The sequence below is a fragment of the Schistocerca piceifrons genome, chromosome 10 (genome assembly GCF_021461385.2).
Source record: "Schistocerca piceifrons isolate TAMUIC-IGC-003096 chromosome 10, iqSchPice1.1, whole genome shotgun sequence".
Classification (NCBI taxonomy): domain Eukaryota; kingdom Metazoa; phylum Arthropoda; class Insecta; order Orthoptera; family Acrididae; genus Schistocerca; species Schistocerca piceifrons.
Genome location: NC_060147.1, coordinates 16149378 through 16169626, shown reverse-complemented (window position 1 = coordinate 16169626; position 20249 = coordinate 16149378). Strand labels below are relative to the sequence as shown.

The 20249-nt window shown below is 45.5% G+C and overlaps 1 pseudogene; it reads left to right on the top strand.

Moving 5' to 3' along the window:
* Positions 1-940: 940 nt before the first annotated feature.
* LOC124719167 lies at positions 941-1058 on the top strand (annotated as a pseudogene).
* The last annotated feature ends 19191 nt before the right edge of the window (positions 1059-20249 follow it).

The following is a 20249-nucleotide window of genomic DNA, read 5'->3' as shown; positions in this document are numbered from 1 at the left end:
GTTATTTAAATAATTGAAAAGCCACGATCGCCTCAATCGTTTATTAGATGACCGGTTTCGGCAATCTGAAGGTGCCATCATCAGATCTGAAACATGGATTAACATTTATAAAACGATATGGACATAATGGCATATGAGACAGACCATCTGATAAAATCATTGTCACAACCAATAAAAAATAATAAAAACCCGCTCTCGTGGTCGTTCTTTCGTTGGTAGTTTCATCTGGTGACTTCAGTTTTATATTTTATGGAAAGAACGACCATGAGAGCAGGTTTTTATTATTTTTTATTGGTTGTGACAATGATTTTATCAGATGGTCTGCCTCATATGCCATGATGTCCATATGGTTTTATAAATGTTAATCCACGTTTCAGATCTGATGGTGGCACCTTCAGAGTGCTGAAACCGGTCATCTAATAGACGACTGAAGCGATCGTGGCTTTTCAATTATTTTAAGAACAGAGTGATCGCCCCACGACACACCATGTGTTCACTGCAAAGGGGAAATGGTTATGTTCGGCTAATTGGACACCATTTCCAATCATTCATGCACTTCATCTCCCTATACAAAAATGGAATTTTTATAAATGACAGTGCGCCCTGTCACCAGGCCACAATTGTGTGCGATTGGTTTGAAGAACACTTTGGACAAGTCGAGGGAATCATTAGGCCATCCAGATCGCCCGACATGAATCCCATCGAACATCTATGGGACATAATAGAGAGGTCAATTCCTGCACAAAATTCTGCACCGGCAACACTTTCGAAATTATGGGCCGCTATAGGGGCAGCACGGCTCAATATTTCTGCAGCGGACTTCCAACTATTTGTTGAGTCCATACCGCGTCGAGTTCCTGCACTGTGCCGAGCGAAAGGAGGTCCGACACGATATTGTCAGGTATTCCATGACTTTCGTCACCTCAGTGTAAACCTGTTGGCCAGCGGCCTTGCCGCAGTGGTAACACCGGTTCCCGTCAGATCAGCGAAGTTAAGCGCTGTCGGGCTGGGCTAGCACTTGGATGGGTGACCATCCGGTCTGCCGAGCGCTGTTGGCAAGCGGGGTACACTCAGCCCTTGTGAGGCAAACTGAGGAGCTACTTGATTGAGGAGTAGCGGCTCCGCTCTCGGAAACTGACATACGGCCGGGAGAGTGTGGTGTGCTGACCACATGCCCCTCCATATCCGCATCCAGTGACGCCTATGGTCTGAGGATGACATGGCGGCCGGTCGGTCCTATTGGGCCTTCACGATCTGTTTTTAGTTTAGTCAGTGTAAAGCTGTTACATTCTCTTCTGAGAGAAAGTGCCTCACAACTATTCTAACTGGTCCTTGACATCACGGTTACAGATACTCGGATGGAGGTGATATCTGAGGCTGTCCCACACATGTTCCATTGTGGGTGCATTGAGTGCCTTACTGGCCACGGAAGTATAACTCAGTACCAAGCAAACAGGAAATGCAATCCGAAAACAAAGGAAGTAGGTTACGGTACACTTGTTCGCCCACTGCTTGAATAGTGCTCACCAGTGTGGGATCCGTACCAGATAGGGTTGATAGAAGAGAGAGAGAAGATCCAACGGAGAGCGGCGCGCTTCGTTACAGGATCATCTAGTAATCGCGAAAGCGTTACGGGGATGATAGATAGTCTCCAGTGGAAGGCTCTGCAGGAGAGACGCTCAGTAGCTCAGTACGGGCTTTTGTTGAAGTTTCGAGAACATATCTTCACTGAGTAGTCAAGCAGTATATCGCTCCCTCCTCTCGCGAAGAGACCATGAGGATAAAATCAGAGAGATTAGAGCCCAACACAGAGGCATGCTGACAATCCTTCTTTCCACGAACAACACGAGACTGGAATAGAAGGGAGAACCGATAGAGGTACTCAAGGTACCCTCCGCCACACACCGTCAGGTGGCTTGCGGAGTATGGATGTAGATGTAGAACCGTCATTCATCGCTGAGCACAATGCGACGTTATTCATAAGCAGTTTATGCTTCCCAGATGTGGCACCTTTCTGAATGCAGCCATTTGTGTTGGACTGTTACCAGCAGCTTACACGCGCGACGGTAGTCCCCTTCTCCGGAGCTGTTAGTCTCTGAACAGTGGTGTGGGACGACACCAAATTTAACAGAGTGTCCATTAGTTGTTCTTGTAGACAGGTGCAGATGAAAATGGAAAAGAGCGTTTGGCGTCATTGGCCGGGAGGCCCCTTACAGGGCTCTTATTACATTGGACGCCACATTGGGCGACCTGCGAGCCGGATGGGGATTAAATGATGATGAAGGCCGCACAACACCCAGTCCCTGAGCAGAGAAAATCCCTGACCTAGCCAGGAATCGAACGCGGGCCCATAGGACGGCCATCCGTCACGCTGATCACTCAGCTATCGGGGCGGACACAGGTGCAGATGCGAAGGGGTTATGATATGCTTAGTGCACAGTACATTGACCGTCCATTGTGACGTCAGACTTAGTCCACTGGAACCTTGACGATGAGTATGCCTGTGGTGTCTCCGCCAGACACCACACTTGCTAGGTGGTAGCCTTTAAATCGGCCGCGATCCGTTAGTATACGTCGGACCCGCGTGTCGCCACTGTCAGTGATTGCAGACCGATCGCCGCCACACGGCAGGTCTAGAGAGACTTCCTAGCACTCCCCCAGTTGTACAGCCGACTTTGCTGGCGATGGTTCACTGACAAATTACGCTCTAATTTGCCGAGACGATAGTAGCCTTCAGCTACGTCATCTACTACGACCTAGCAAGGCGCCATTACCAGTTACTATTGATGCTGTAAAACATGTACCGTCACGAGCGATGTTCACCAATTGTGGATTGAAGTTAAGTATTCCAGCAGCTACGTACGTTATTGGGTATATTAATTGCCTTGTCCTGTTCCAGACCTCACGCCTGCCTGCGTCAGCTTAAACGTGTGCCTTTCGGCTTCCTCATAGTGGCTTGGCTGTCTTGCCAAGCCACAACAATGCCTACCATCACATTCCTATCCAGTCCCTCACTGGGATACTGACACATCCGAATATCCCACAAATCTGGATCTGCACGATTCGACTAGCTGGCCAAATGCAGCCCCTCCCCCCCTCCCTCCCTTCCCATTCATTCCTCTTTCGATTTGTTAATCCCTTTTGTGTGCTCTACAAGGACAGCAGCAACACTAAACACTATCAGCATTAATGGACTCTACTGACCTTTCTACCTGTCACAGACAATAGGAACTGTAATGGTTTACGCACCAGCCGACGGTGTGCATGGGTACAAAGTTAAAGTATCGTGTGTGTGCTTCACTATCACTGTCAGGCAGTATATAAATTGCTACCACTGGCAACATCATTCATCACACTTGATAACTCCTAAGAGACAATCTCTGCATCCTTCATTTGACAGAAAGTGCACTGTGTGATGGCAGTATGATTTGGAAGATTTGTCTGTGGCCATTGACAGATACTTTTTTTGTCACCCACTACCAGAAAGTACCAGCGGTTTTCCATAAAAATGACACCTGCAACAATTCCGTATAATGATACATTAAGAAAATCCGCTTGATAAGGAAACCATACGAGTATTCAATAAGTATTGTAACGCTTTTTTTGTGAAAGCTAGCTGGTTTTATTCAGAATTCCAGTACACCATATTATTCCCCACTCTTTTGGATGCAAACCGCCATTTCTGAACAGAATCTCCGTTCAAAGCTATGGCCTTACGCCACCTCACTGGCAAGGCACGTATGCCCGCACGGTACCACACTATTGCTCGGCATCGGAGCCAGCGTCTTAGTGCATCAATAATCTCCCCACCACACACGCACTGCTCCCCTTGGAGTGCATTTTTCATCAGGCCAAACAGATGGAAATCGGAAGGTTCGAGATCCGGGATGTAGGGTGGACGAGGAAGAACTGTCCAGTGAAGTTTTCTGAGTTCCTCCCGCATGCACAGGCCTCTGCCGTCATGGAGAAATTCATTTGCATCTTTGTGGCGACCAAAATGTTGATGTCGTTTCTTCAATTTCCTGATGGTAATACAACACACGTTAGAGTTTATCGTCACACCATGAGAGAGGTTTTCTTTTTCTTTTTTTTAAATGGTTGAAATGGCTCTGAGCAGTATGGGACTTAACTTCTGAGGTCATCAGTCCCCTAGACCTTAGAACTACTTAAACCTGACTAACCTAAGGACATCACACACATCCATGCCCGAGGCACGATTCGAACCTGCGACCGTAGTGGTCGCGCGGTTCCAGACTGTAGCGCCTAGAACCGCTCGGCCACTCTGGCCGGACCATGAGGGAGGACCACAAACAGAATAATCTTAGATCGTCGGCATGACTACCAGCTCAGAATGCCGCTTTGAACTTTTTGTTTTGAGGAAAGGTGTTGTGGGGCAATGCCATGGATTACCGCTTTGTTTCCGAATCGAGGAAACGAACCCATGTTTCTCAGCCTGTGACGACGTTCAACAACAAATTATCACAAGTAGCCTCGTAATACGCAAACAGTTCCTCAAAAATTGTCCTTTTTTTGCTCTTTATGCTATTCTATTAGGTGGCGAGGAACACAGAGTCCAAATGGTGGACTAGTGTGTCAGCTCTGCCACCAGAGACGCCCAGTTGTGCTGCGAAGAGCCTGATTGAGATTCGCCGATCACCTCGAGAGAGAGTGTCCGCACGTTCTAACATTGCAGGTTTCCACAGCTCTGTGCGACCGGCCACCACACGGGAGATGGGACAGGTTTGCACCATCTTGTTGCGTTGAAGATAGACGCCCCGCCCAACGACTCACCGTGCTTTTGTTCACTGCCATTCTGCAAGCGCATATGAATATCTGCGATGCTCTGGTTTTCCGCCAAAAGAAACTCAATGACAACTCTCTGCTTGGGACGCACTTCCGTTACGGACGCCATTTTTAGGGCTACGTAAAGCGCCGACAGCCATCGAAACTTCATGAAACTGTAGGGTCAGAAACTGGAATATTCCAAAATGTCCCACAACAAAGTCCGCATTTTTTCAGGCGAAACTGTCCAATAAAAGTAGAAAAAAATTTCAAATTCCTAAGGGACCAAACTTCTGAGGTCATCGGTCCCGGGACTTCCACACTACTTGAACTAACGCTAAGGACACCCATGCCCGAGGCAGGAGTCGAACCTCCGGCGAGAGGGGCCGCTCAGCCCATGACATGGCGCCTCTAACAAACGGCTAAAAAAAAAAAAAAATTGCATTACTTACTGAAGGCCCCTTGTAATATTCTAAAATCCTGTAGTGTAAAGTAATCGGTTTCAGTTACTCGTATGTTCCACGTGTTTTATGAGCAGTCACGTATGCAGGAGCCCTATCTAGTAAAGCTATATAGTCAAATAAAACGTGCTGAATCTCATATTATGGTTATCATTTTTGGACATGCTGCCGTAAAGCTTTTATTCCGCGGGCGTTTTTACGTATTGATATTCAGATCTGAAGAAGGTCGTCACAGACCGAAATCGGCAGACGTTTGCTACAAATCACTTGAGTTGCAGAGAATTATAAAGTAATTACCCTGCAAGGAAAAATTTTTATGATGCGATCAATCTCCTAGTCATTCTTCGCAATATATTTCAATCCTAGAGTGACCCGGACTCGCATTCTGGAGGACGACGGTTCAATTCCGCCTCCGGCCATCCTGATTTAGCAAAATTTTGTACATGGATGCACGTTCAGAGACCGTGAATAGTTACAATTGAAAGAAAAACAGCCCTCGGTCACTATTTTTAACAAATTAACCTGGTTTCGACACTGCTAGGAAGTCAAAGTCCGTTTTGCAACCTGCACCACGCAAGTAACGAGCAGCCCTTAGTGGCTCGCCATTACAGTTTTCTTTATCTTAAATATCTTTGTGACTAATGCCCTTTTGGCAAATTTCTTATTTTATAAATGACATGCAAGTACTGGCAGTCTTTCACGATAATTCCGTACTTATACTCTATACTATGTTTTTAGTCACAATTCTGTGACCATGTTATAGAATATACACCATTCTTTGATTCAAATTCTGAGGAAGACTCTCCTGGCAGTGTTTAAACCCCGTTAATTCGTTAAAAATAGTGACCGAGGGCTGTTTTTCTTTCAATTGATCCTGAATTAGGTTTTCCGTGATTTCCGTAAATCGCTCCAGGCAAATGCCGGGATGGTTCCTTTCAAAGGGCACGGCAGACTTCCTTCCCCGTCCTTCCCTAATCCGATGAGACCGATGACCTCGCTGTCTGGTCTCTTCCCCCAAACAACCCAACCCAACCTAGACTGCCATTTCTGCGGCGTGGACTCTATGACGTGATAGCTCAGCTGGAAAGAGTACGATCGGATAATATTAAGGGTCAGGCTTAGAGATTTCGTCAAAACTATCATTTCGATTGATATCAGAGTGTTTCATCAATGCTCACACGCCGTAGCCGAATAACGAATCGTCTATTGTAATGAGATGATTGGTAGTCTTGTCGGTACAGATTGCAGAATGTTGACAGTAAGCGAGCTATCTTGTTTCAGGAAGGTTCAACTACTTGTGAAGGAAGCGATCGACCGCTGTATTTCTTGCCTTGCGCGTCCTTGTTGCGATTCCACTGCTTTAATCATCTGACTCACCTTCGACTTACGCCCCCTAGCTGGAGATTTTTACCGGCTCAATTAGGTGTGCCATTCGTACCTCTTCATGCACAATAACAATGTAAAAGAACCCCTCACCTTGGACCTCGAAGAGAAACGAGCACAAACGCCTATATTTCCAGTTCTTGGATACGGTGATGTTATCGTTCAAGGTCTTTCCCAGGAAATGCATGATGTTTGGGGCAGTGATGAACATATGTGTTCGAGGTGTCTGTGACTTTAGCCATTTGGCTCATCTTTGACCATGTTTGGTCATATTACGTACAGCTGTCATTGCTACGTGTGGGCATGAGCGATTACTTTCACATATTCCGTCTCATCTACCGTCTTTTCAACGTACACAGACATTCACATCTCTCAGTGGCCTTAAGGCTTTTGTCGGAATAACACAGTAGAAACAGTTGCTCCCGTCAGAGAAAAATTCTTTCCCCTCATCCCTTCATTCAGACTCTTCTCGCTATGGGAGTATTGACGGGCGATCTGTATTTGTATCATGTAACAAGCCCCTGTAAGCCATTTGTTTATTGACATGTCCTTTTGGACAAGACACGGCGTGTTTATTTGATCGATGTCAAATGTTTATAATGTGCGGATTATTATCCACTTGACACCTTATGTTCAGCGTCAAATGAACACGTTTTACTACAAAAAAGAGGAAGAAAATGTTTAAGATCTGAAGATAACAGCTAACACTGAATAAAAAAAAATTTTGCGCGATCTTGGCTTTCGAGTGGTTTTTTATCAAAGCAATTTTCAGTAACAGGTTCCAGATTCTGAAATGACGTCTTTGGCTACATCATAGAACTTATTTAACGTCTCAAAAGAGAACTAATGTCGTATCTCCTAAAACGACAATTGTCTCTGGAGTTGTTTACGAAAAGTAGAATTGCCATTTGGTCGAAATGGCTCTAAGGACTATGGGACTTATTATCTGAGGTCGTCAGTCCCCTAGACTTAGAACTTCTAACTAACCTAAGGACATTGCACACATCCATGCCCGAAGCAGAATTCGAACCTGCGACCGTAGCAGCAGCGCGGTTCCGGACTGAAGCGCCTAGGACCGCTCGGCCACAACGCGTGAAAACAGGAAGTAGACATACTGAAATGTGTAAAAAAGAAGCCAAATACAATGAATCAACAATAAGAAGTGCAACAGCAAACGAATTTGAATAGCCGCGACATCCTGGATATGTGGTCACAGTGTTAAGTTGGGAAAGGGGAGATCTTGTTCGTCGCCCATATTTTTTTCTTCACAAAATTATGAACTGTCCGTCCAGTCATTGATGCTGTATTTAAACCTGAGTCTGTGTGGTGTAACGCCCCTTTGCTATAGCGAGGTGTTAGGAAGGGACCTCCAAATATACGCGCCTCCTATTTGTTCTACACAAGTACTTGGTGTTACGACTTACATGTTCCGTTTTGAAAGTTTTGACTCTTGAATTCCCTTCTTGTAACATAGTTTACACCCAAACGGGTGTTTTCATTTCTGTGAGAGGTCTGTGCGGGATCTCTCCTGCTCTCGCTATTTATCACATTTACTTGCGATAGTAATATATTCTTACCATATGACTCATATTCTATAACGGATGTATAATATAAGAATTGCCACGAACTGTAGAAGGAGAATGGACATATCAGTGACAGGACAGAAAATTCGTAACTTCCTGAAGACAAAAAAAAAAAAGACATGGCAGGAAGGAGACTTGAACACGGATTTCCTACTTTGCAGTCCAAGACAGTGACCACACAACCGTCCAATCATGGCGATGCGATTCTTGCAATTCGCTGCATTTGCACATCTTGAGGTTGCATCCTTCACTATTTCTATTTTGCTTTTTTTCTGCAGATCAGTACACTTTCTTCCTTTTTATATGCTTGATCTGTGTTAGGTTTTCATGGGCTATCCACTGGACCATTTTACCACTAAATGTGAAGGGGATGCGGTGGAGAGTTTCTCTTGCAAGCAGGAACTGATCGTCTTACCTCCCACGCGCGTAAATCGCTTAACGGGTGTGGTGATGACTTTTGAATAGAACCACTCCACGGTCCAGCTGTAGCGGGTGTTCAGTTTTCACTTGACTGTCCCATACATTATCACTCAGTTCGTCGCAAACACGTAAGACATACAGCAACGATGCTATCACACTGCTCTGGGACACGGCAGATATTAACTCAGATGCCTGAAGATGACTATCACTACAGATGATGCAATTATCTAAGAGCAAAATTACATCCAGTAAAAACTGCAGTATTAACCACTAACGACAAAGAAACATCATCAGCCTGGTGCAACGGCACCAGACAAGTTTTTAACGCAGTCGAGTGCTTCAGAAAACGTAACAGCGCGATGTCCTCTGACCACAGGATTAATGAGTGCCAATTATCCAGGCAAATAAAACAAGTATTTAGGAGTAGTAAAGAGAAGAAATGCACCTATTTCTAAATACACTAGAATGAGATTTTCACTCTGCAGCGGAGTGTGCGCTGTTATGAAACTTCCAGGAGGATTAAAAGTGTGTGCCGGACTGAGACTCGAACTCCGGAACTTTCCCTTCGCGGGCAAGTGCTCTAGCATCTGAGCTACGACTCCCGAGTTTGAGTCTCGGTCCGGCACACACTTTTAATCCGCCAAGAAGTTTTGTATGAGCGCCCACTCCGCTGCAGAGTGAAAATCTCATTCCGGATTCCTGTTACACTTTCCTGTCACCTGCCAATCGTCACAAGAATCATTGATGCTCTGCATGTTTCTCTACATTCAACACAAGTTTTTAACGATGCCATCTCTTTCTACATAAGAGCATCTATCGAAAATGTCTGCAGGTTCCATCCCTCAGGTCATTTACGTATCTCGTGTAGAGCAGTAGTCCTGCCACATAGGCCTGAGGAACACAGGACTCTACCACCGCTTCCGACTATCCTTTTCTTCCAGATAAGGGAATACTGAGTCCTGTGTACTAGTAATACTTCAGTTGAATGATATACAGGGCTATTACAAATGATTGAAGCGATTTCATAAATTCACTGTAGCTCCATTCATTGACATATGGTCACGACACACTGCAGATACGTAGAAAAACTCATAAAGTTTTGTTCGGCTGAAGCCGCACTTCAGGTTTCTGCCGCCAGAGCGCTCGAGAGCGCAGTGAGACAAAATGGCGACAGGAGCCGAGAAAGCGTATGTCGTGCTTGAAATGCACTCACATCAGTCAGTCATAACAGTGCAACGACACTTCAGGACGAAGTTCAACAAAGATACACCAACTGATAACTCCATTCGGCGATGGTATGCGCAGTTTAAAGCTTCTGGATGCCTCTGTAAGGGGAAATCAACGGGTCGGCCTGCAGTGAGCGAAGAAACGGTTGAACGCGTGCGGGCAAGTTTCACGCGTAGCCCGCGGAAAATTGGCTCATGCCACAATTGGAGACCGACAGCGCCGACTTCATCTTTCAACAGGATGGTGCTCCGCCGCACTTCCATCATGATGTTCGGCATTTCTTAAAAAGGAGATTGGAAAACCGATGGATCGGTCATGGTGGAGATCATGATCAGCAATTCATGTCATGGCGTCCACGCTCTCCCAACTTAACCCCATGCGATTTCTTTCTGTGGGGTTATGTGAAAGATTCACTGTTTAAACCTCCTCTACCAAGAAACGTGCCAGAACTGCGAGCTCGAATCAACGATGCTTTCGAACTCATTGATGCGGACATGCTGCGCCGAGTGTGGGAGGAACTTGATTATCGGCTTGATGTCTGCCGAATCACTAAAGGGGCACATATCAAACATTTGTGAATGCCTAAAAAAACTTTTTGAGTTTTTATATATGTGTGTGCAAAGCGTTGTGAAAATATCTCAAATAATAAAGTTATTGTAGAGCTGTGAAATCGCTTCAATCATTTGTAATAACCCTGTATGTTTTCGCATATTTCATATGTACGCATTTTAGCGCTGCGTATATCAGTCAATGCAGATTATGTATTTCTCTATAATGATGTGCTATCGGACAGAAGCTGCATAAACATTCAGTCAGATCTCGATAAGATTTCAATGCGGTGCAGAGATTGGGAACTTGCTCCTAATGCTCAGAAATGTAAAGTTTTGCATTTCACAGAATGAAAAAATGTAGTATTCTATGACTATAATAACAATGAGTCACTGTTGGAGTCGGCCAACTGATACGATTACCTGGTGTAACACTTTGTAAGGATATGAAATGGGATGATCGCGTAAATTCTGTAGTGGGTTAAGCAGGTGGTACATTTCGGTTTATTGGTAAAGAACTGGGAGGTGTAATCAGTCCAGAAAAGAGATTGCTTACAAATCACTCGTGCGATCGATTGTAGAATATAGCTCAAGTATATCGGACCCATACCAGATAGGGCTAACGGGGGATATTGAATGCATACAGAGAAGGGCAGCACGGATGGAACAGGTTTGTTTAATCTGTGCGAGAGTGTCACAGAGATACTGAAGCAAATGAACTGGCAGACTTTTAAAGACAGACGTGAACTATCCGGAGAATGCCTATTAACAAAGTTCCAACAACCGGCTTTAAATGATTGCTCTAGGGATATACTACAACCCCCTACGTATCGCTCACATAGAGATGGTGAGAACAAGATTGGAATAATTACTGCCGGCCGGTGTGGCCAAGTAGTTCTAGGCCATTCAGCCTGTAACCGCGCGACCGCTGCGGTCGCAGGTTCGAATCCTGCCGCGGGCATGGATGTGTGTGATGTCCTTAGGTTAGTTAGGTTTAAGTAGTTCTAAGTTCTAGGGGACTGATGACCTCAGATGTTAAGTCCCATAGTGCTCAGAGCCATTTGAACCATTTGAACCATTTGGAATAATTAATGGCGCACAGAGGCATTCAAACAATCATCCTTCCCGTGCTGCATTCGTAAATGGAACAGGAATAAACAATAATAACTGTAACAATGGCACGTAACCTCTGCCATGTGCCTCACGGAGGTTTGCAGCGTATAAATGGTTCAAATGGCTCTCAGCACTATGCGACTTAACATCCGAGGTCGTCAGATTTAGAACTAGTTAAACATAACTAACCTAAGGACATCGCACACATCCATGCCCGAGGCCGGATTCGAACCTGCGACCGTAGCAGCAGCACTTCCGTACTAAAGCGCCTAGAACCGCTAGGCCACAGCTGCCGGCTTTGATGTTGATGTAAAAACGGTAAAAAAAAAAAAAAATTACCGCCCATCTGTCTATCTATGTATCTGTAAGTCGGTTCGGTTACTAAAAACCCTTTTCCTTAGGAACGTGAAGACGTATCAAGTGAAATTCATGTTTCATTATACTGTTTATAGCGTTTGGAGGCGTAAAAATTGTTTAGCTTCTAAGTCAATGCAGTCAAAACATACGGCCATTTATGTCGCATATTTTGATACTCGCTAACTCACTTATAAAAATACACTCCTGGAAATGGAAAAAAGAACACATTGACACCGATGTGTCAGACCCACCATACTTGCTCCGGACACTGCGAGAGGGCTGTACAAGCAATGATCACACGCACGGCACAGCGGACACACCAGGAACCGCGGTGTTGGCCGTCGAATGGCGCTAGCTGCGCAGCATTTGTGCACCGCCGCCGTCAGTGTCAGCCAGTTTGCCGTGGCATACGGAGCTCCATCGCAGTCTTTAACACTGGTAGCATGCCGCGACAGCGTGGACGTGAACCGTATGTGCAGTTGACGGACTTTGAGCGAGGGCGTATAGTGGGCATGCGGGAGGCCGGGTGGACGTACCGCCGAATTGCTCAACACGTGGGGCGTGAGGTCTCCACAGTACATCGATGTTGTCGCCAGTGGTCGGCGGAAGGTGCACGTGCCCGTCGACCTGGGACCGGACCGCAGCGACGCACGGATGCACGCCAAGACCGTAGGATCCTACGCAGTGCCGTAGGGGACCGCACCGCCACTTCCCAGCAAATTAGGGACACTGTTGCTCCTGGGGTATCGGCGAGGACCATTCGCAACCGTCTCCATGAAGCTGGGCTACGGTCCCGCACACCGTTAAGCCGTCTTCCGCTCACGCCCCAACATCGTGCAGCCCGCCTCCAGTGGTGTCGCGACAGGCGTGAATGGAGGGACGAATGGAGACGTGTCGTCTTCAGCGATGAGAGTCGCTTCTGCCTTGGTGCCAATGATGGTCGTATGCGTGTTTGGCGCCGTGCAGGTGAGCGCCACAATCAGGACTGCATACGACCGAGGCACACAGGGCCAACACCCGGCATCATGGTGTGGGGAGCGATCTCCTACACTGGCCGTACACCACTGGTGATCGTCGAGGGGACACTGAATAGTGCACGGTACATCCAAACCGTCATCGAACCCATCGTTCTACCATTCCTAGACCGGCAAGGGAACTTGCTGTTCCAACAGGACAATGCACGTCCGCATGCATCCCGTGCCACCCAACGTGCTCTAGAAGGTGTAAGTCAACTACCCTGGCCAGCAAGATCTCCGGATCTGTCCCCCATTGAGCATGTTTGGGACTGGATGAAGCGTCGTCTCACGCGGTCTGCACGTCCAGCACGAACGCTGGTCCAACTGAGGCGCCAGGTGGAAATGGCATGGCAAGCCGTTCCACAGGACTACATCCAGCATCTCTACGATCGTCTCCATGGGAGAATAGCAGCCTGCATTGCTGCGAAAGGTGGGATATACACTGTACTAGTGCCGACATTGTGCATGCTCTGTTGCCTGTGTCTATGTGCCTGTGGTTCTGTCAGTGTGATCATGTGATGTATCTGACCCCAGGAATGTGTCAATAAAGTTTCCCCTTCCTGGGACAATGAATTCACGGTGTTCTTATTTCAATTTCCAGGAGTGTAGTTCAAATGGCTCTAAGCAGTATGGGACTTAACATCCGAGGTCATCAGTCCCCTAGAACTTAGAACTAGTTAAACATAACTAACCTAAGGGCATCGCACACATCCATGCCCGAGGCCGGATTCGAACCTGCGACCGTAGCAGCAGCACTTCCGTACTAAAGCGCCTAGAACCGCTATGCCACAGCGGCCGGCTTTGATGTTGATGTACAAACGGTAAAAAAAAAAAAAAAAAAAAAAAAAAAAAAAAAAAAAAAAAAAAAAAAAAAAAAGCCGCCCATCTGTCTATCTATCTATCTGTAAGTCGGTTCGGTTACTAAAAACCCTTTTCCTTAGGAACGTGAAGACGTATCTAGTGAAATTCATGTTTCATTATACTGTTTATAGTGTTTGGAGGCGTAAAAATTGTTTAGCTTCTAAGTCAAGGCAGTCAAAACATACGGCCATTTATGCCGCATATTTTGATACTCGCAAACTCACTTATTAAAATATATAAAGCACTTCTCCTTGAACTGGAATCACGCAATTTGGCGAGAATTAATGTTTTTCACAGTACAAGTAAAGGAAAAATATCCGAAACTGTTAATTTGTAATTGTATCACATGAAAATGGTATTTCATTTGTAATTTGTTATCAGATTTAATACTGGAAATGAAAACATTCTCCAAAATCTCGCAATCACTGGGACCGGTATAATTGCCAGTATCAATGTCGATAACAGGTAAAAAATGGTCGAGATCCTCGATTTCCGGTATGGATGCACTGTCTGTGAACGTAACTGAGTTATGTCGTACCCTCAGTGTGCGAGTGTCATTCGCACATTTTACACTACTGGCCATTAAAATTGCTACACCACGAAGATCACGTGCTACAGACGCGAAATTTAACCGACAGGAAGAAGATACTGTGATATGCAAATGATTAGTTTTCCAGAGCATTCACACAAGGTTGGCGCCGGTGTCGACGCCTACAACTTGCTGACATGAAGAAAGTTTCCAACCGATGTCTCATACACAAACAGTAGTTGACCTGCGTTGCCTGGTTAAATGTTGTTGTGATGTCTCGTGTAAGGAGGAGAAATGCGTCCCATCACGTTTCCGACTTTTATACAGGTCGGATTGTAGCCTATCGCGATAGCGGTTTCTCGTATCGCGACATTGCTGCTCGCGCTGGTAGAGATCCAATGACTGTCAGCAGAATATGGAATCGGTGAGTTCAGGAGGGTAATACGGAACGCCGTCCTGGATCCCAACGGCTTCATATCACTACCAGTCGAGCTGATGGGCGTCTTATCCGCACGGCTAACGGATCGTGCAGCCACGTCTCGATCCCTGAGTTAACAGATGGGGACGTTTGCAAGACAACAACCATCTGCACGAACAGTTCAGCGACGTTTGCAGCAGCACGGACTATCATCTCAAGCACCGTGTTTGCGGTTACCCTTGACGCTGCATCACAGACAGGGGCGCCTGCGATGGTGTACCCGAGGACGAACCTGGGTGCACGAATGGCAAAACGTCATTTTTTCGGTTGAATCCAGGTTCTGTTTACAGCATCATGATGGTCGCATCCGTGTTTGGCGACATCGCGGTGAACGCACATTGGAAGCCTGTATTCGTCATCGCCATACTGGCGTATCACCCGGCGTGATGGTATGGGGTGCCATCGGTTACACGTCTCTGTCACCTCTTGTTCGCATTGACGGCACTTTGAACAGTGGACGTTACATTTCAGATGTGTTACGACCCGTGGCTATACCCTTCGTTCGATCCCTGCGAAACCCCACATTTCAGCAGGATAATGCACGGCCGCATGTTGCAGGTCCTGTACGGGCCTTTCTGGATACAGAAAATGTTCGATTCCTGCCCTGGCCAGCACATTCTCCAGATCTCTCACCAACTGAAAACGCCTGGTCAATGGTGGCCGAGCAACTGGCTCGTCACAATACGCCAGTCACTACTCTTGATGAACTGTGGTATCGTGTTGAAGCTGCATGGCCAGCTGTACCTGTACACGCCATCCAAGCTCTGTTTGACTCAAAGACCAGGCGTATCAAGGCCGTTATTACGGCAAGAGATGGTTGTTCTCGGTACTGACTTTTCAGGATCTATGCACCCAAATTGCTTGAAAATGTAATCACATGTCAGTTCTAGTATAATATATTTGTCCAATGAATACCCGTTTATCATCTGCTTTTCTTCTTGGTGTAGCAATTTTAATGGCCAGTAGTGCAGCTTTGCGGAAAGCGTTTGACACCGCGCCCCACTGCAGACAGTTAACGAAGGCCCGAACATACGGAACAGGTTTCTAGATACGCGAGTGGCTCGAAGACTTCTTATGCAATAGAACCCAGTATGTTCGTCAGAGACAAGGATATCGTCAGGCGTAGAAGTTGAGTGACTGTAGGAGGATACAAGATGACGTAGAGAAAATTTCTAGTTGGTGTGAGGAATGGCAGCTAGCTCTAAATGTGGAAAAATATAACTTGATGCAGATGAGTATGAAAAACAACCCCGTAATTTTCGAACAGAGCTTTAGTGGCGGGCAGCTTCAGGAAAGGTAAAGGCAGCAGGGAGGCAGTTCTGACGTTGCGGTTGACAGTGGAAGCAAGACAAAAGAAAAATCAAGACACGTTCATGTGATTTGTTGACGTGAAAAAAGCGTTCGACGATATCAAATGGTGCAAGGAGTACGAAATTCTGAGAAAAATAGGGAGAGGTGGGTAAAATACAACATGCACAAGAGCGAAGAGGGAGTAATAAGAGTGGAAGACCAGAAACGAAGTGCTTGGATTAAAAAGTGTGTAAGACAAGGCTGTAGCCTTTCGCCCCTACTCTTCAATCTGTACATCGAAGAAGCAATGATGGCAATAATAGAAAGGTTCAGGAGTGGAATTAAAATACAAGGTCAAAGGATATCAATGATACGATTCGCTGATGACATTGCTATCCTGAGTGAAAGTGAAGAAGAATTACAGTATCTGCTGAATGGAGTAAACAGCCTAAAGAAGAAAGACGAAAGTAATGAGAAGTAGCAGACATGAGAACAGCGAGAAACTTAACATCAGGACTGGTGGTCACGAAGTAGATGAAGTTAAAGATTTCTACTACCTAGGCAGCTAAATAACAAATTACAGATGGAGCAAGAAGAACATTAAAAAGAAAATAGACTAGTACTGGGAAAAAGGGCTATCATAGCCAAGAAAAATATATGGTTCAAATGACTCTGGGCACTAAGGGACTTAACTTCTGAGGTCATCACACACATCCATGCCCGAGGCAGGATTCAAAGCTGCCACCGTAGCGGTCACGCGGTTCTAGACTGTAGCGCCTAGAGCCGCACGGCCACCCCGGCCGGCAACAAAAGTATACTAGTATCCAATATAGGCCTCAATTTGAGGAACAGATTTATGAGAACGTGGCTTTGGAGTACAGGACTGTATGTTAGTGAACCACAGACTGTGCAAAACTGGAACAGGAGAAAGTCGAAGCATTTGTGATGTGTTGCTACAGAAGATTGTTGAAAGTTAGGTGGACTGATAAGGCAAGGAATGAGAAGATTCTGCACAGAAGCGGGGAGGAAATTGATATGTGGAAAACACAAGATGATAGGACATCTGTTAAGACGCGAGGGAATAACTTCCATGATACTAGAGGGAGACGTAGATGGCAAAAACTGTAGAGGAGAACAGAGATTGGAATACATGCAGCAAATAATTGAGGACGTAGGTCGCAAGCGCTACTCTGACATGGATAGTACAGGAATTTATGGCAGGCTGCATCAAACCAGTCTTCTGACTGATGACTCAAAAAAGAAAGAAAAAAAATAGTGCAGCCTACTGTTTCAGACAAAAATGCCGAATGTGTGCAGCTTGACACTGCCTCATCGATTCAATATGTTGGCGTAATGTTACAAAGCGATATGAAATGGAACGATCATGTACGTACAGTAGTTACTGTTTGTTTATTTTTACTTAGAGAAGGTGGATGGTGAGATTCTAGGAAACTGTGACTCATCATAAAGGAAACCGGGTATGAAACAATAGCTTCACCAATTCCTAAGCATTGCTCCAATCTTTGAGACCCCATTAGGTCGGATTAAAGGCGGACATCAGATTCAAAGGCGTGCTGTCAGATTTATTACCGCTAGTTCGATCAAGACGCGAGCGTTACGGAAATGCTGCGTTTAGCATAGCTGAGAATCCCTGGAAGGGAGACGATGTTCTTTTCGCGAAACTGTATTGAGAACGTTTACAGAGCCGGCATCTGTGGCTGACTGCAGAACGACGCTGCTGCCGCCAATGAACATTTCGCGCAAGTACCGCAACGAGAAGATACGAGAAATTAGGACTTCACCGTCGCTCCATTTGCGAGCGGAAGAGGAGAGGAAATGATTGGTAGTGGTACAGGGAACTCTCCGCAATGCACCTGATGGCGGCTTGCGGAGTATATACTTTCACAAAGATGTAGATTCATCATCTTCCCTGCGTCACAAGTACACCTGCTTCACCAGAGGGCTAACTTACACTCTCTGTTCCCCGTTCAAAATTTAAGTCGAGCTCATAAGACACGGTTTTTTTTAAATACGTGTTGTGGATTTACATCTCGAACCCTAGCATTCCAAACTACGTATTCAATAGTTTTTCCAGTGAATCATAGCATATTAATGATATTAGAACAAATAAGCCCTCGGTCACAAATATCAAGTCAAAATTGACCAGGTTTCGACGCTACTATGACCGTCGTCTTCAGAATTAGACTAACTGTTCTAAAACATATAATATTAATAAAATTAAAGTTTGTACTGACTGTAAAAAGATGCAGTACTTACAAGTCACATATTAAAAAAGATCTAAGCCTTAGCGGCTCGCCATCTTACAACTATTCAAGACGTCCCCTTTCCGGTTTCGATCTTTTTTAATATGTGAATTGTAAGTACTGCATCTTTTTCCAGTCAGTACAAACTTTAATTTTATTAATTTATTATATATTTCATATGTTTTAGAACAGTTAGTCTAATTCTGAAGACGACGCTCATAGTAGCGTCGAGACCTGGCCAAATGGTTCAAATGGCTCTGAACACTATGCGACTTAACAACTGAGGTCATCAGTCGCCTAGAACTTAGAACTAATTAAACCTAACTAACCTAAGGACATCACACACATCCATGCCCGAGGCAGGATTCGAACCTGCGACCGTAGCGGTCTCCCGATTCCAGACTGTAGCGCCTAGAACCGCACGGCCACTACGGCCGGCCAAACCTGGTCAATTTTGACTTAATATTTGTGACTGAGGGCTTATTTGTTCTAATATAATTCTGACACGGTCACTGAACCTTAGCAGCTATGTCCAAAGTTTTGCGTATTATTTAGCTTATTTCAAGATTGGGGCTAAACACCTGTGGTTAGCCTGCATAGGACAGTAAGTGAGAGCGTTGTTTTGCAAAAAGAGAGAGTTGAATTTTTAAGTCTCACTGGTAGCACAGCATAGTATCTCACTACAGGACACACTTCCCCACCGTACACTCCACAACCAGATATCATACAGGTAGACTGCACCTAGGCTCTTTTGAAAACTCCTCATCTGTATTTTTCTAGGAAACGTCTCCAGTTTCAGGTGACAGACACTGGTAGATGAATATGGTTCAAATGGCTCTGAGCACTATGCGACTTAACAACTGAGGTCATCAGTCCCCTAGAACTTAGAACTACTTAAACCTAACTAACCTAAGGACAACACATACACACCGATGCTCGAGGCAGGATTCGAACCGGCGACTGCAGCGGTCTCGCGGTGGTAGATTAATAGATGAGGGCATTACTCGTGAGAGGAAAAGGTCTAGGTGCAGTTCAGCAGGGTAGGTCTATCACTATATGATCACTATACATATCCTAAAGTCAATGGACCACCTCGTTTGGGTGTCTTATTTCCGGATTTGCGTGAAAACCATAAGACATGCCTGGATAGGTGAGTAGTTGAGAGCATCACCTGTGGAATGGAGGGTCCAGATTTAAGTTGACCAGGGTAGATCTCTCACTATATGATCACTGTACACGTCCAAAAGCCAGTGGACCAGCTACTGCGGTGTCCCTTACTTCCATATTAAGTGAAAACTATAAGACATTCCTGGACGGGTGAGCAGATGAGACCATGACCTGTGGAAAGACAGGGTCTGAGTCTAGCTGGTTATGTCTGTCACTATGTGATCACTGTACATGTCGAGTAGCCAGTGGGCGACCTCAATTGGTGTCCTCTAGTTTCACATTTGGATGAAACCTGTGAGACATGTCTGGATAAGTAAGTAGTTGAGAGCATCACCTGTGGAATGTAGGGTCCAGATTACAGCAGGGTAGGTATCTCACTATATATTCACTATACATGTCCAAAACTGAGTGGGCCACCTATGTGGTTTCTCTATTTCCAGATTTTAATAAAAACCATCAAATGTATATGGATGAGTAGATGAGACCACGACCTTTGGAAGGCCTGGGTACAGGTTTGACTCTAGCAGGTTAGGTCTGTCACTATATGATCACTATACATGTCCATTAGCCAGATGATAACCACATTTGGAGTCACCTAGCTTCATATTTGGTTGAAAAGCGTGAGGCGTGACTGGATAAGTATGAAGTTGAGAGCATCATCTCTGTAGGTGCAGAGCTCAGGTTTGAGTTGGGCAGGGCAGGCCTATGACTCTATCATAACTACACACGCACAAAAGAGGACCACCTTAATTAGTGCGTCTTATTTTCAG